Source organism: Harpia harpyja, chromosome 7, assembly GCF_026419915.1.
Source record: "Harpia harpyja isolate bHarHar1 chromosome 7, bHarHar1 primary haplotype, whole genome shotgun sequence".
Classification (NCBI taxonomy): domain Eukaryota; kingdom Metazoa; phylum Chordata; class Aves; order Accipitriformes; family Accipitridae; genus Harpia; species Harpia harpyja.
Window position 1 is genome coordinate 30,610,733 of NC_068946.1, and position 18,034 is coordinate 30,628,766.

The following is an 18,034-nucleotide window of genomic DNA, read 5'->3' on the forward strand; positions in this document are numbered from 1 at the left end:
GTACAGTTTACAGAAGAGAACTCACTAGTGGCGCTTATTGTTTTGCGCCACTCACAGGTGGGCTGGCAAAGCCAAAGGTGTGGGAGTCCTACTAGCAGTTTGTTTAAATTTGGGAAACGAAGAGTAAACCCCTGACGACCAGAAACTGAAGGGGAGCAAGAAAAGCAGAAGGCGCGGCGCTTCAGCTGGGTTTTGGTTGTTTTTTGGTTTTTTTTTTCGGAAAGCTGTTGCTTCTGGGACATGGCTGTGCTGCTTCTGGCACGAGAAGTCCCAGAGGAATCGGAAAATCCTGAGGTAACCGCGATCGGCCGCCTCTGGCTTTGCCCAGAGAAAATAAACAGGCTGTGCCGGGGGAAGCTCCTTCCGCCGGCAGCCGGCTCCTTTCCCCCTCGCCGAGAGGCTCCCGCCCTCCTCCCTGCGCGGCGGGGCCGGGGTGGCGGCCGTGCCTCCCCCTCGCCCCGGGCTGGCCCCTCAGCGGCGGGGCCGGGGTGGTGGCAGCACCCCGGCGACGGAGCGGGCGACCCCCCGGGGGCAGCGCTCGCAACTCCGGGCGGTTCGAGCCCTCAGCGCGGCCACCCGGGCGCTGCGCCCGAACTCCCGGGCGGCGGCGGGGAGCGAGCCGGGGCCGCCCGCGGGGAGCCCGGCCCTCAGCCCGCGGCGCTGCCGCGGGCCGCCCACTCACCGCAGCCGGAGAAGAGACGCGGCCGCAGGTGCCAACGGCCTGCCCGCCCCCGGCGCGAGCATGCGGGCTCCGCCCCCGCGGGCGACCCCCCGGCCCGCGCGGGCCCCACCTGAGCCCGCTGAGGCGGGGCGGCGCCGGGGAGGGCAGGGCCGCCGGGGCCGGGCGGACGCATGCGCCGGGACGGCGGCAGCGGGCGAGCCGCCGGGGTCCGGCGGAGTTGGGACGCGCTCGCCTCGGTCCGGCCGGAGCGGGGCCGCCGCGCCCGCCGTCCGCCGCCCCTCCTTTGCCTCTCGCCGGCAGCTGAGGTAAGGGGCGGGCGGTGCCCCGGGGCTCGGCAGGTGCCGGCGGGGGGACCTTGCTCAATGTCACGGCGCGGCGGAGGGCGAGGGGGAGTCGGGGCGACGGGGATGCCCAGCCCGGCCACGGGGCGCGGCCAGAGCCGCAGCCCCCGGTGAAGCTCGCTCGCTCCGCGCCGCCGGGCAAACTTTGCCGGGGCGAGCGGCGGGGAGCGTGAGCCGCAGGTGGCGGGCGGAGCCGCAGGTAGCGGGCGGCGGCGTGGGTTTCCCCGCGGTTTCCGCCTGCCCGGGCGGAGGGGGTTTATCGGCATCTCTCGCAGCTACGTTTGTTTCCAGAAAAGAAGGCGCGCCTCAAAATAGGTCAGGGTCTTCAGCAGTGCGCGAGATTTGCGTAACAGTTTTTCTTACCTCGGGGAGGTACGAGGCTTCTCTTCCTGGGCTTCAAGGCTAGACGGAGCTCTGGTTTCCTTGCATACGGAATGACTTTTTTAAAAAAAAAAAAAATTGTTGCATGAGCATAGCTCGGCTGTCTTGTTTTATAAATCACGATGACTTCGGGAAAGGTAAATTTCTTCAGCAAAGGAGGAATTAACCTACATGAAGGAGTCATCCTTGATGAGCTAATTACCCGTGATAAGTGTGAGTGGTTGGCTTCGCAAGCTTCTTCATCACAAGCCCGTGGACGGTGGTGGCATGCTTAAAATGTTAAAGTCCCAGTGACGCTATGTTTCAAAGCATGTGAAGGAGAGGTAGGCGCAAGGTTGCGTTTTCTGTGGGTACAGACAGGAAATTTCCTTGTTTCAGAGGAACTGTCAGAATATTCACGCATACGTGAATGCTCATGTTTGTTTTCTATTGATTTTTGACTCCTGAACAAACTAGGGAACTCTCTTCATGGGTTTTAAATCTTCTGGGCACTAGGTCTTCATTGTTTAAGCTTGAATGGAAAAGTTAGACAAGCGTGGCGCTGTGAGTACTCAAAAGTTTAAATAAATCTTCAAAGTGAACATTTAACTGCAGCTAACTACTACTTACAGGAGGAGGGAGATGATAGTTTTATTTCCCATCCTCTTTGCTGCTACTTCAGTGGTGTCTTTCGCAAAGAATAAAAACGAGGTGCAAAACAAATCCTCTATTACTGTCGAGAACCTACAAGCTTTCTTGTACGGATGAAATGTAATTTGAAATGGTAGTGTAAAAACCTTAAGTTGATGGGGATGTGTCTGTGTGATTGCAGTAGATGTAGGTGAAGCACTGCGACTGCAGGTCCAGAATGAGAGGTAATGGTAGGACACTGGTGAGCTGCCCAGGCTGGTGAGTGCAGGGAGGACGTGCTTTTTGAAGCTTCTGCCTCTCACGGCAGCATTGTGCTCACCAGTGGATGCAGCCGCCCACTGCCCTGTTACTTCAGTTCTGAAAAGGGGAAAAAGGTGTCTCTGCACAGTCCAGAGCTGACGATAGATGGGTTTGAATGGGTTATGCTGCTTCTCCTTTTCCAAATAAGTAATCTTGCTACTCCTAACTCACCAGGTCAGTAGACTGCTTAGAGGGAGGGACGAGGTTTTTCTTCTTGCTTCTTTTTGGTTGCTAAGGTGTTCCTCCATGGCTGCAAACTTTTTTCTGGTGTTCAGTCTCACCAGATGGGTATTCTGTACCTCACACCTCTTCCAGGGAGTGGGGATTGATGTGACTGTGTGAACCCTGAAGGCAGAAGAGAAATTAGGAGTTGTGAAATCGGTTACGTTACTAACTTTTTTCTGTTGTTTGGTTAAATAATCCATAAGGTAGTGAGAAATTAGGAAGGAAACAATTCTCTTACATGGTATCTTCACTAAGTTACCGAGTTCCTGTTTTTTTTCCCCCTGATGAATAATATAATGGATGCTTGGTTAAACTTACCAGCTAGTTTTTGTTAATACTTCTATCAAGAGATTGTGCCATCTTGCCTCTTTCTGCACTAGCCGGAGCTGTCCATCGCCCCCGTGCTCTGTCTGCACTGTGTGCTCTCTCACCAGGGCTGAATGTACTCACACCAGCATCAATCTCTCTTAACCACCTGTTCTCAACTGTCTGCATCTTTCCCGCCCCCCCCTTTAGATTTCTTCAGCTGAGTTTTAATTGAGAGGATATCTTCCTACTTGAATACAGTTGCTTAGGGTTAAGGTGGTATAAAAGCAGGAAAAAAGCCTTGTGGAAGATAATCTTTTGAGGGAGTGTAGGCTTGTTAGTTAATTACCTCTGCAAGTCCTAGGATTTCAAACAGCAATGACGATTCCTGCATAAAACATAACAGATGCTTAACCGTCATTGCAGTCTTTGCTCTTCAGGTTATCACAAGGGACTGTGGTTTGAGAATATTTGCTCTAAGAGATTGAGAATTTTTGAAATGAGGCATTAGTGTTATTTTAAAAATGAACATACGGTACAGCTGTGGTAGTCTCAGATCCTGAAACATTCGTCAGGCTGTGCTGGGATATAACAGAGTATGGAACTGGAGTGCAAGGTTCTCTCTAGTATACTGAAATACACTGCAAAGCTTAAGTCATCTGTAGTTAATGGGAAGAAAAGATGACTTTGCAGTCTGAATAGCTTGCTTTCTGAAATTCTGCTATCACTTCGTTATATGCTTTAAAACCATTGAAATTCCTTGAATGTCAACTTGTAGCAGATACATATTTTAGTCCTGTAACTTTTGTATTTCATTCAGAAAATTGTAGTACTTAATGTATGTCACCTATCAAGATACAAGCGTGAACATCTTCTCCGATGTGATCCTGTATTGCCTCTGATGTGGCAAAGGTAGAGGCAGATGTTAAATGCCATAACATCCCAGTTAACAAAAGGGGAAATTTACCCAAATCCATAGACTGCACTTGCATCTTTTATCCTCAAGCTAAAATGCTGATGAATGCACAGAGAGTTGAAGAAATTACAGGAACTTCGCTCTCCTGGGTGACCATAGTATCCCTCTAGCTGCATAGGTTGATATATTTTCACCAGATGCTCTGCTTGCCTAACTTTACAGATGCAGTTCAAATCTTGGTCGAAGGACTATTTTCTGTTGTTATTTTGCCCACAAGTGCAAAATGTACAGGTTCTTTTCAGAGGTAAAATTTCTCTTTTTACTGCACCTTCACAGAGCATGCATAATCTTACTATAGGAAGTTTACGATTTTCATTATTTAACAAATGACAATGTTTTTAAAACAAAACATCTAAAATATTTTGAAAACTTGTGTCCTAAGGATTTAAAAAAATGTTTTTCATAAAACTAATCTGTTTTGTGATTTTACATAATGTACAGAGAAAACTGGGGAATTACAACAAAAATGGTATCTGCACAGTGCAGTCATTTGACATCATTCTACGTTGTTGGAGAAAGTGCTGCAAAACAGTAGCTAGTATTCTAATACAGTTACGTTCAGTGGAAGCATATATTATTAAGTAAGCATTGCTTAATTTATGGCATCAATAGTATGTTGGTAAGAATAACGAAGTACTTGGTAATTTGTTTTGGTATAATGTGGCTTTTAGCGACAGGAGGTCAGGGTCTTGCTCTGCCAAAAAGAAAGCCTTTTTTTCTTATGCCCTGCAATACATCACACTTCATGAAGTTGAGCTAATATTTCCAAGAGTGATGAATCATGCCCATTAACTTTTGCAATTTTACTGTGTTTCCTTTCTAGATGAGTGTTCTCATGAGATCGTCTGCAATAATTCTTTTGAATTTCTCAAATGTAAAGCTTAGAATCTTAACGTGTACATTGTACATTTTGCATGCAACTGTGATTTTTCTTATGCATTAGCTAAAGCTGACATTGGTTTCTATAAACATATTAATTGACATGTTAAAAATTCATTAGAGAACCTGAGCTGCGTAAGGCTTGTAAAAATAGAAGCCTTGTAAACCAATCTAACTGTATCAGTGCAGTCCCAGTCCTTTGCTTATCAATATTGGTACCTTACCAATTTGCTGCTATTGAACTGCCAGAGGAATCTTGTAATGACAGGTGGTGCTAATACATGCCTAGGCACGTTAGAACTGTGCTGTTTACATTATTGATGATTATTTGGATATGAGCAAGTTAGGCTGTTATGAAAACATTGCTAATACTTCATTCCTCAGTGAAATTATCCAGTAACACTTTGTTTATTGACAATAAATTTTTTGGTGTTAAACATTTATAATAAAGGAATTTAAGGGTGGGTTTAGCTACACATGAGTATAAGTAAAAGCTTTAGACACCTAAAGTCCTTTTCACCTCGCTTTATGTATCTAAATGCTTTTCAATTACATAGCCTTCTCTGTTTAAGTGTTTCATAGGTTTTAAAATGTTGTGAGTCTGCCTTGAATGCAGACACTGCATAAATAGGTTTCAGTTTACAAATAGGTGAAATGCACTTTCTTCTGTGGCAGAATGCAGGATCTGCATAATTATGCATCTTGGTTCACAATTTTCTAGACCTTTTCCTGGTGATTTTGCTGTGTGACAGAATGATAGGTTGTGGTATTGGTAAAATGCTGTGATTCTGGAATAGACTGGACAGCGTTTCATTACTCTTGGCTTTCTATCGGCAAACTGTTTGGTCCAGATGTGCTGGTGCTGAAAGTATGGAGGACTTGGGGCACACCTGCAACTAAGTCATTCTGCATGTGAAGTAGGGTAATCTTGTCTCCTACAGCCCACTGAATCATACTGAGAGATGTCTCACAAAATCTCCTCTTGCAAACAAAGCTCAAAGCCAGTCCACTCTGTGATAATACGATGACATTCACCCCATTACTTGCATCTGTGCAGCAGGGAAGGCAATCCTTATAAGACTAAGATAAGTCTTGTGTGTAAAGAAAGACTATGTAACTGCTTACTACAGGCACTGAAGAACAATTCTGTACCTGACTGAAATGATAGGGTTAAGGTCAGGAGAGCAAAGTAAAATTAGCTGAGGTGAAGCTTGAATTATATTGTGATGTTAAAACATACTACCTCTTTTTTTTTTTTTTTTTATGTGCCATGGTATTTTTATGGTTTGTGAGGCTTCTGGTGCATCATGGCAGCCAAAATACTGCCATTCTACAACCAGTGTCTTCTCATGCCGAGTGGTTCATAATCGATTTACTTAATGGTGGCCAGTGTAGTGATTCCCAGCAGAGGATGCCACCTACTGAATCTTTAACGCTACACAGCATTACTAAACCGGTAAGATCTAACTAGTTTATAGCATAAAACTCATGTTTATATGTTGTTCTCTCTGTATATACCTGTGTAGGTACCAGAAAGTTAAATATGTGGTAGGAGATTTTGTTTAACTGTTCATGCTGTTGAGTTTTAATTTGACACTTCTCAGTACATCCTATTTAAATACAGTAGACTATCAGGTCTCCTTAGTCCTATTACAATTTGATAGAATTTCAAAGATTAATTAGTTTAAGGATCAGTGATGTGACAGGCAATGTTAGTACCAAATGGGAAGGGGGGGGGGGGGGAAGCATGATGTGATTTTTACGTAACCTGGTTTACACTTTACAGTGTTTATTTGTATCTATCATAATTTTGAGCTTTAAAAATGCGCTTGTTTTCCTATGCCAGGAAAAAAAAAATAGAGCATAGAGACTCGTTATCAGGATGTATCCCAGAGAAGATGAGTTTGGGTAAGATATTAAGTAAACTCTCTCAAAGTTCTGACTCTGCCCTGTGCAGCAAGACTTTCAAAGAAGGTATAGGAACCTCCTAATGGGATTTTATAATGGAAATGCTAATACAAGCTAGCAGAGGAGTACCTAGTCTTTATCTTTTCATGACTGCATATGAAAAAAACCAATAAAATTGCATAATTTTTCTTCTGTTAGCCACCTGCTAATAATTGGATGGTGAATCTTTGACTTGGAATTGCAAATGCATATAATTGCCTAGATGCACTTCATCTTTCTTTTAAAATGATATTATTTAATATGTGTTACTGATTAAGAAAACCCTTTATAAATCAGCATCAAAGCTTTATGGAAAAAGGTTCTGCCTTTGTCCATTTTTGCAGTCTGTTATCTGCAATGCAGGTGCAGTCTATGCCAAACAGCTGCATATTTGGTAGATTGTGGGGCCCGTGCATAGTCAGTACCATGTTTGATGCTTAACTTGGTCCCTTATTAATCAGAGAAACAAGAATAGCCATATTATAGCTATCAAACAGCATTAAGGCAACTTAAAAGTTGCAAAGTTAACTATCTGAAAATTAAGAAATGCCAGAAAGTGTTGTCTATACAACCTTAACTGAGCCTGTGGGTATGTATAATGAGTCATTTTTGGTTTTTTTCTGTGGGACTCTCACCAGGCCTTGTGCGCAGGATAGGTAATGCTTGCTTACTGACAAATGACTCTTCCTGGATCTCTTGGTGCGTGGCTTGTCACTTGAACATTATTCTGAGAATGTGGGCTTTTCACTGGTGCTCAGCCTATAGTAGCTGTGTGCTTCACAAACAGTAAAAAAAAAAAAAAAAAAAAAAAAAAATCTTTGCAACACTTCTATGACAGAAATGAATAGCCTTCTTCTGGCATGGGGGGGAGCTTCAGCACAGAGAGAGGTCTTCAGCAATGTTAGATGCTCAGTTTGAGTCGTGGGGACTGGTACGTCAACACTTGGAATGATGTAGAGCGTGTTCACAGCAGAGCTTCTGTTGCCTTGAATGGCAGCATAAGCATTCAGCACTTCTATAAACTAGAGCTTGAAGTTATCAAGTTGGGCTCCCAGAAAAGGCGTGCGCAATTAGTGATTGTGGAAGGACTGATTTAAGCAACTTGCCTAGCATTACTAGCAGCTTTGTGGTAGAGCCCAGGCTACAGATAGATTCTGCACTGCAGCACTCAAGTGCCTTAACCTTGAGAGAATCTTTTTCTCTTGCAGTCTCCTGCTTTTCTTCCAACTTCTCCAGCAAATGAGGTAGTTTTTTTCAGGAGGTAGCTGTTCTTACGACTTAGGTCAATTGTCTTGATTCGTCTCCAGCCTGTGAAGAGAGGGAATACATGATCTTGTAATTTAAAGAGCCTAGCCTTTTTTTAAAAAAAAAAAAAAAAAAGCTAACTGTACAATCCATAAATTCTGTCCTAAGAAATCATGGTAAATCTTGAATTTTTCATCAGTGCTTTTCAGATGTTTAGATCCAGAGCCTGGCTTCTGGAGCTTATGGAATGACTGAAGAAATGAACTTAGTACTGCTATGTGGATCAGCATTACAAGCTTGATGTGCTTTGTCTGAGTTTCAGTGGTATTTGCTCAGATATCAGCAGATCCCAGTCTAGAGAACTTCAGCACATTCTTCTAGACAGGTGATGTCAGAAGCAGCAGAACCTTATTATAGACAGTTTGGGGCAGCCAAAATAGAGTTATGACCCATAGGTAGTATGAAAAATATGAAGTACTCTAACATATGGGTAGGGATGTTTGGTGTATTGCCTTATTCTATATAGTATTAAACTGCTCAAAATTCATACATGTTGTCTGCAAATGTATAAAATAAATTTTGAAGATGGAAATGACTCTTGTCTTAGAAGTGTCTGAGACTGCTGTAGCTTCACTGATCTAGGTTTGAATAAGACTAAATCCACTGTACTTGGGACCCCTTCTCTACTGCAGGCAGGTGACAGATGCTCTGGAGCAAGTGGTGTTCCTGAAAGGCTAGACAAGAGCCACCTACATAGGCATATTCTTTCTCTTTCAAACAGGTTTGAGAAAACATTTCAAGTCAAATTCTGCTTTCCTCAGCATGTAGGTTAGTCTCACCAACTCAAGAATGCTACAAAAATAGCTTAAGAAACCACACAATGGAGCTTTACAAACTTCAGCAAGTATCAAAGAAAGTTGCACTGATGATCAGTAAGAACAAATGTTGACAGAACTAATGTCAAAATTTGATGGTATTGTCAACTTCATAATTTGGTTATATTGTCAACTATGTTGCAGTGCTGTATGTTAACTCTGTAACTTTGATGAGTCTCAGTTGTCCCCTTCATAATTACAATTTATCATGTAACTCAAACAGGATGGGGAGGAGAAAGCGAGAGGTAGACAAAATAGGAATGCTGTAATGCTTGTTTTTAACTCTTTCAGTGAATTTGCATTAGCCAGTATTTCTGCATGTAACTTGGTGGCTGTTTGTTGTTGGAGTTTAAAAGAGCTGGAAAAAACTCTGCCCTTGAAGGAACCCCATGGACCTCTATTATGTGTTATTTGTTGCTCTCAGAAGCTTTTCACCTTACTTTCTTACTTGATCAATATTCTAATTTATAATTATCTGTATCATAGTTTTATAAGAAAGGATTTGAATTTTCTTCTCCATCTGTAAATTGGACATCTAGATCTTGAGCAAGGATAGGAAAACTTCCTTCTTGTTCAGAGGAAGAGATTTATACTAATCTGATTTGGTGAATGTTTAAAAAAAAAAAAAAAAAGCACATGCTGGGGTTAAACCCCAGATGACATGACACAGAAGGGCTGCAAGGAGTGTGGCCAACAGGAGTGTATGGGGTTTGTAATCTCTACATGCAGCACCACGGCCACTTCCTGCGTCATGTGCTGTACGCAGTTGCTCAGAGGGTTATTTTAACATGTGGTTGTGATAACTATGGGAACTGTCATGGGGAGTTAGGAGTCAACAGCATGTTTCATGCTGAGCGTGGGGTCTTGGCAGATTTGCTTTTGTACACTACTACCGTATAAATGTGTTTGTAATATTAACATGATGTTTTGTATGGAGTGGCTCTTGTTTTTACAGAGCTGGAGATCGCATTTTGTGTGACACTGCATCAAAATTTTGAATGTTTCTGATTATGTATTTTTGACTATATATTTTTTTTTTACTCTGTTCCTGTCATTTATTGTTATGTTGCTACTGTCATACTCCTTCTTCCATCTTATGAGAACCCTCAAATCCCTTTCACGTTAATGACTTGTTGCAAAAACCAGGTATATTTTAAAATTACTTACAAGGTTGAAGTAGCTGGCTTTGGGCCACAGAAGTATTTTATGTTGTTTAAAAGGATCATTTCAGCTTGCATTTCTGAATGGGCTAGTTTTCAAAAACAGGCATTAGTGTTTTTTTAAGCATTGTCAGAATCTCTCTAGAACGCATGTTACTAGGATTTGTATTTTATGTTTTTCCAAAAAGCCACAGGCAGAACTTAATGCACTGATCAGAGTACTGCCAAATGCTTCTTAGAGTTAGTAGGATAGCATGAAGATGGAAAACTTCCTCGAGTTTGCTTGGGATCCTTCAGGTTTGAAGGTCGCAGGAGAGTGAGCTGTGGCTTTGTGGGCTGACTGCAGGCAGCCCTGTCTGGCTGCTGCTGCTCCTCCTCCCTGCCGCTCCTGATCATCCTCCACACCTCCCTCTTTGTTGTCCCCTCAGGCAGCTTAATGCCTTGGTCTTTGGCCTTTCCTTCAGTAGTTGTATTTCTTGGCTTTTCTGATTTCTTGACCCCTGCACTGGCTTGGTGAGCTTAGTATTTGACCTAGTTGTGTATCTGATCCACATATCCCTTCCTGATTGTAGCCTAGCTCTACAAATTGCAAGAGTGGCCAGCGACTTGCTAGGATACTTGGGATACCCAAATAAAATGTGATTCTTCGGATGGATGCTGCCCATTTTTAATAAAAATGTTTTTGAGCCCCTTTTCCAGTCAGTCAAGCCTGAAATATAAATATTTTTTTAAAATTTCACATACTTTTTTTTCCCTGAGTAGAATAAAAGAAGAATGCTCTTTATATTTAAGGCTTGGTTGTCAAACCTGTGTATACACTCAGAGTGGAAAAACATTTGTTCTTCCTTGTTTTAAGGTATTTGGTGGTATTTGGAAACCAAAGTTAAGAAAATGGGGTATAAGACTGCCATATAAGCACTTGACTATTCCTTGCAGTTACACGTCGTTGAGACTGATGAATATGTATACTTTAAAATGTATATAGTTAATAATTACTCTGAGATTAATTCTCTTGCATTTGATGAATTGCTTTAGTAGCTACAATTATTAGGTCACTAAAAAGAAGGTGAAGAAGGAATAAAAATAAAACAAATATCCATACCTCTATAAAAGTCCTTTAGAGAAAGAGCTCTTGGAGTTAGAGGATCATCCTTATGCTGTATTTTTATATGGCCTTGGATTAACAGGTTTGTCACCTCCTAATGGATGCTCTAGGTCACAGTAATATTATGCATACTTGAAAACCCTCTTGGGTTGTGAGATTTATATGTATTTTTCAGTTAACACATCTGCATCAGATTTACCTCTAACCCTTCAAAGAAGATCTTTTACCACATAATAGCATCGACTGAGAAATCCGGTATGAGGAAATAGATTGTTTTTTCTCAAGTGAGCCATACCTTATTGGCAAAGGAATCCTGTAAATAGCCTGAAGTGCTCATGCTTAAGTTTAACTGCTAGATTCAGGTGCATCTGATTAATGCTTTGCCTTAGTGCGTGTAGAGATTTCTTGGGTTGTGAATTTCTGTCTTCGGAAGCATAAGAGTTTGCTCTAATTGGAAAAAAAATTGACTAAATTCAAAGACTGTATACAAGGCTGCACTGCAACACATGTGTGCAAGGCAGAGTTAAGTCTGTTATTAAAAAAAGAAAAAAGGCTGACTCAGGGTTTCATGGGGCTTCCATGCTAGGAAATTAAATATTGATGTCTTTCAGATAGTAATGCCCGCCTCTTTGAGGAAAATACCTATCTGCTTGAAATGTCTTTTAATATTTGGCAATATTTTATATAAAATATGGCCAATTTTAGAGCTTTCTGATATGCAACAATGCAAAATTATACGCTTAGCTGACCCTTTAATTAGCTCTCATTCTGTCTCTCATGATTTGTAGCTCCATGACTCCTATGTAAAAATGATACATGACTTAATGAAGTGGAAAGCTAGAATGAGTTCACACCTCTAGTTGTTTAATGGTTTCCCCTAGCTAGGTGACTGGTGTGCTGAAGGAAAAGAGAGCAGCTGTAAGCATCTTCTCATTTATTATGGCAAGGGTGTAAGAGTCTGTGTTGCTGTGACTTACGGTTGTTTTCTTCCTTGTCACATATACAATTCATTGGAGCGAGGAGAGAATGTGTCTCTTCTGTAAAGCATAAAAATAGCAGGTAAGAATAGAAATGCAGATGTAATCTTTCTTGCTCAAACTTAGTTTAATGTAGCTGTTTCACGTGTTCAGAATCTAGCTCTAACTTTTTCTTGGTAGTAGAGAAATAGTATTCCAGTGTGATTTCATTCCAGTAACAGGGTGGAAAACCCTTAGCAGGCCAACTGTTTTTGTTAGCTAAGGAGTTTTGGGGTGGGTTTTTTCAAATGGCTACTTTGACTACTTAAGTACCTTTTGAAGAAAGAGGTAATTGCTGTATTATTTACACCTGAAGTTTCTCTAGTTATGTTTCTGTTAGTTTCAGAGTACTTGTCTTTACAACATCTTTGATATGGTTGTTCTGATATTCTTAATGACAATACTGTAAACTCAGATTAGTTAATTCTACATTCTTAATAGTTTAACTGGTCTAAGTGTGTCTTCTGGAGTGAGGAGGGGAAAAAAGTCAGGGATATCACAGAAATGAACTGACTTCAGCCTTGTTAAGATCTCCAGAAATCATTTGGTTTCTATTTGGGGTAGCTGCTTTCAGTAAGCGCTGGGGGGAGCCATCTGAAATACAGGAGTGGAATGAGAGGTCCTTTTTATTTTGCTGTGCAGCTGCATAGTTTAAGTTCAAGAATTATCACCTTCTGCCAAGAGTGCAGTAACATTACAGGTATACCTCTTTCTAGCATCTCTGTGGGACACAAACACACACATATTTAATTCTGAATCTGTTGTGATCTATAGGCATTTCCTACATATTCCAGGAAGTGGCCATTCCTTATTTAGTCTGTAGTCCTATCTCTGTGGAGCCACAAAGGGTAGAGTCTTTGCTGGCTCACATCTGAGAGTTGTGGTCTGTCCTGAGAGATCTGTAGGTCCATCCTCCCCCCCCCCCTTTTTTTCCCTTCTTGTGACATTTAGACTTAATGCTATTAATCTTCGAAGAACTGTGTGGTACCTTTGCAGTTTGTATGATACTGTATACATGAACTACTGTCTTTGTAAGTGAAGACTGTTACCTACTCCCATGATGGGAGATATGTTTCTGACATATATTTTGGGGTTCACAGAGGGTAATGTTTTGCTATTGCCAGGTGTTGATTAATTAAGTATTTAAGAATTTGTAGAATTTACAAGTTCTTCCTTCAGATTTCTGTCACTTTCTTATATTCATAAATATTTGTTCAGTGTTTGTGGACTTTACAATCTGTTCTGGAACCAGCAGTCTTTGGGACAGCTGGTGCAGGAATTTTTAGGTATCTGGGGAAAAAAACAACAACACTCCCCCTCTTCCAAGTGTCCTCCAAGCACTGGCAGTGGGTCTAATTGTGCAAGTGGGCTGTGTGGGTCATTGTCGTATTTGTATCTTTGACTTCTGGGCATTGGACTCTTGTCATTCTTTTAAATGTCAGTAGAAGAGAAACTGTGACTTGCCATTTTACAACTGCGGTTTGTGCTTACTCCATGATTGCAGTTAACAGAAATACAGTATTCAAGGAGCTATGCAACCTTCTGAGGTTGTGGCAGAGCTTGAGAAATTAGTGAAAAGCAAAGGTTACTGCTCTTGGGAAGGTAGATCAGTCCTCTTAAACTCTGTATTTGGTGATGTGTTAGCTTGTAATTCCAGAAGTGAATTATAGAAGGTTTCTCAGCAGTTCTGAGATTGTTGCAACTTCTGGGAAATCTTAAACAAGCTGTAATTTCTGCTAGACCTTTCAAGGAGGCTCTTTTGCAATATGTAATAGGGATCTTGCTCAAAGTACAATGAACATCAAAAGAGTCATTTCCAGATTAGAGTAAGGAGTATACGTGCCATTCACTGAATAATCCTGGAAGTACTTGCTGCCAGAATGGCAAATTTCATAGTGCAATCCCCCTCGTGCCCTATGTGCTGCCATATAACATGATCTGCCTCACTCCTCTCAAATCTGGATGGAGGCTGTTTAAAGGTCTATGTGTCAGGCTTGTGTCTCAGTTGTAGAACAGAATTTTGGCAATGGTGGTGGTTCCTGATTCTCTACGTGTGTTCTAGGTTGCTCATCACTACGAGGTAGGCTGAGGTCACCTACTGAGAGTGGCTCTGCATGTGAATGAGGATGCCATAAGAAAATGGACTTTCTCTTTCTAGTTTAGGTCATCAATTAGGAAAGAGTTTAGCTAATATGAAATATAAGCACCTGTGCTGAGGTACTGTAAGTAAAGATGTTTAGATTTGTGTAAATTAATAGTTACAGATGCTATTAAAATCATCCAGCATCTTAATTTTTCTTTGGGAATGTTTTATCCAATTATGAGTAGGCTCATCCTGGCTTAACCTGGGATATGATCAGTTATATTTGACAAGGTGATAGGTTTTGTAGGGAGTTGGAATTTTAATTACACATTTTTCTAGGTAAGAAATATATATGTTGGTGAATATGTGAATATAGTAGGGTAACACTGATAATGTCTTTATGTACGAAGGTGTTTGCATACTTGCTGTCACCGTGAGGTTACTACTGAACTATTAATATGTTCTTGTTTCCAACTCCAGCATTTTTTGAGGTATGGATACATTGATGGACCTGGCTCCAATCATGCAAATATATTTGCATTTGTGGGTCCCTCCTTTTCTAGGGAGATTGTTGCATGCTCACTGATCCACCTGTGCAGAAGCATTTGTGAGATCAGAACCTAAGCGTATTACTGTTAAATGTAATTAGATGTTAGATTTGCACTGCAGTGCCGTTTCTTCCAAGTGTCACCCAAGATTAACTGAAGAACAGGAATGATTGAGGACACTTTAACTGCTGAATCCTAGGAAAACTGTTCTGAACAGGCGGACTTTTTAAATTGAGAACGGGGGACTGTGGGCCATTACCATGTGTAACTCCTTGCTGAACAAGGAGTTTTAAAATGTTCCTCCTTGCTTAGTGTACTTTTAAAGAATAAATATTTTTTCCTGTGAAATAATTTGATCAAAAAATAGTATCTAAGTATTAGTATGTTGATTATTTGCTGCTAATTTTGTATATCTGAGTGGTGGCGTTTGCTGATAAATCTTTCCTCTTTGTCCATATAAGAAATTTGGAATGAGTATCTGAAAGGCGGGGTCATTATGATCAAATCAAATATTTCTGAACTTGAATGAAATATTCTATTAAAACGGCAAACTGTGGATGCCGTACTGCCACTGTTTAGGCTTGCTATGTTTAGAAACCTTGGGATTAGTGTTTATCTGTCCCATAAAGGACACAAATCATTTAGATTAGAAGTAATCTGATTGTATTGAAGTACAAATTATAGCACAAAGGCCATTCAAGTGGGTTAAGTGACCAGGGTTGGTAAACACCATATGACTGCTGATTGGTCGATGAAAGAGTATTAACTGAAAGATAATGATGGATTTTAATCCAAATCTCTAAAGGGCAACAGCTGTAGTTCCCAAATGACTTCATTCTCCGACAGAGTTTTAGGACACCAATTTATTTGTTCCCAACTACTTCTCTTGCACAAGAATTAATTTGAAATATAATTCATTATTCCTATATAGAATATAGCTATTCCATGCAGCTTTCTTTGATTAGATTTCTATTCTACTTTCAGTAAATGAGTTCACTATGATTTTTACGCACATTGGAAAAATTGCAGTGTTTTTCTTTCAGTGTTCTGCAGTATGCTAGGGTAGATTGTTAGTGCGATTTGGTTTAGGAAAATCAGCTGATGTTCTTCCTTGTTCATGTCTTTTATCCACAGAGTATGAAGTCTAGTTAAGTATTTAAAAAAAAAAGGGGGGGGGGGCAAACTGAATAATTGGTATTCCATATGAACTTGTTTCCAGAATGCTTACTGATGTTAATCCCTAAGAATAGCAAGTAAATGCTTATCACTGATAATAAATTACATGAATTTGTGTAGTGTGCTTTATTTCAGAGGGTCTGTATGTATTTTAAAAAAGGGAATTGCATCACATAACAATGAATTTATGATATCCTGAGAGTGAGAAGTGGCAGCTGTTTAGCAGTACAATGTAACAATGTTTAGGATGTGAAATGAAAAAATTAGGCAGGCTGTATTTATTAATTACCTCAGTGTTGGGGCTATACTACTATTTTTTTTTTTGTGGTTGTTGCAATAACAACTTTGCAAAGTTCCAGGTTCTTTCTTAAATTTTCCCCCCAAAATTTGTGCTTACCCTGAAATACGCATGTTCATTAAAGGAATCAGATGAATTGACTGCAAAAAGAAAGTAATTTAACTTTGTGGTTCCCTGGTCCATCTATTTGGCTTGGGAAGATCAACAAGAGAACAGATGAAGTGGTCCTAAATTACTGTTTACAGTCCAAGCAGTCAGACACAGGAAAAAGAGTTAAAAGTCCTTTAAAATGATACTGTTTTATCTATCTTCATATCTAGAAAATATGCATGATTAAACCATTCCTCTATTGTTATTCAGGATTTATTCAGATAATCTAGATAAGATAGGCCCTCAGGGCAGGAGCAGGCATTAGATCAGCCTGTGTACTGTACCTACAGATTGTTTTGAGAGCAAAAATGGAGTCATTAGTACCTAAGTCATGTTTTGTCCTTTTGATGTAGCTGCACCTAATGCTATAGCAAGTGTAAGTAGGTATGGATCTTGTCCTTTGGATTTCCAGTATAATTCAAAATGAAGTTAGGAAAACTTTACCTGGGACAGAAGTTATTGGTGAATACCTTTGCAGAACTGGGAGGACATTGTTCAGTGCATGTTGAAAGGAGACCTTGAATGCAGCTATGTTAGAGCAGTCTGAAATGCCTTTAGGAAATCATGACAAGAAACTTGTGACCTACCTCTACTTCGTTTTGGAGCCTGTGAATTCTCTTATTTTAATTTTTTTTTTTTAATAAATGTAATAGATACTGCTTAGTTATTGAAATGGAAGAATTTTCTCACCGAGAAGCTGGATAAAACAGACTTCCAATAAATGGTAACTATACTGCAGGTGCTATCTTGAGAGTTAAAGCTATTTGAATATTGGCTTGTGCATTTGGGTAACAGGATGTCTGTTTTACTGCCACTTCATGGAAAGGGTAAAGCAAGAGAATCTGACTAGGTGCCCATATATGGTTTATATATGTGTGTGTATATGCTTGGCCCAGCAGTAGCAATGGAATATAATGGTGTCGCGTGTCATGCTTGCTCAAGGAGTTGTGCAAGAACTTTGGTCTGCCCAAAGTTAGGCAAGGATAGGAGATAGGATAAAGTAACCTGTTAAATTTTGTTTCTTGTGTTGACAGACTAAACGTGTCTTACAGCTTTTGACATTTTGAATGTGGTTAATCAATAGGGGATTAGCTGTGTTAATTTTTGGTCATTGGAGTTTATGAAGCTGGGCAAACCCAAAGGTGGACATGAGATTGCTCCCCTTTTTTGTATGCTCCAGTTACCTCTGGGAATTTTTGCAGTGTGAGAAATGTAAGGCTGGGCCACAAGTATGCAATGAGAAACTCAATGAAATGAAAATGGTGACTGTCCCATGACTTTCTCTTGAGAATTTGTCATGTTCCAATGTGAACTTTGAATATCTTTAGAGGTCAAAAGCTCCAGGTTGATCAATACCAGGATACTGTTGTACTGTGGCTGAAGGTTCTGCTATAGCATCTGTAGTTGCACTCAGAGTTAGCCGTTAAGATGCTTCTTTCTCCCTATTGGCTATTTTTTGCTTTCTTTTGGGTTTTTTGTTTAATTTTTAGAAGAGATTTTTCATATATTAGAGGAGCGTGAGGATTAGGATACAGCCCCACTTCCTGAAAAATATTTGTTGATCTTCCCTAGCACAGCTACAACTGCCACCTGAGCCATGCCCCAGTTCAAAATGTGAGCAGGATTGAGGAGACTTTTGCAGTTCAGCCTAGTTCATGAACGGTCTCTGAATTAAAGACCTTGTTGTTTAAAAGCATTTGGAAACCAAAGC

The 18,034-nt window shown here is 40.8% G+C and overlaps 1 protein-coding gene across 4 annotated transcripts in view; it reads left to right on the forward strand.

The window, feature by feature from the left end:
- Positions 1–804: 804 nt before the first annotated feature.
- The window catches only part of ZNF385B (zinc finger protein 385B), a 176,691-nt gene continuing 159,461 nt past the window's right edge, over positions 805–18,034 (forward strand). For 2 of the 4 annotated variants that reach the window (XM_052791868.1, XM_052791867.1), the window contains exon 1: positions 805–987. The gene's annotated coding sequence lies outside the window, so the exon portion shown is untranslated. Of the gene's footprint in view, positions 988–1,600; positions 1,728–14,027; positions 14,149–18,034 lie in introns of those variants that run through there. The other 2 variants (XM_052791869.1, XM_052791870.1) reach the window with 2 other exon arrangements.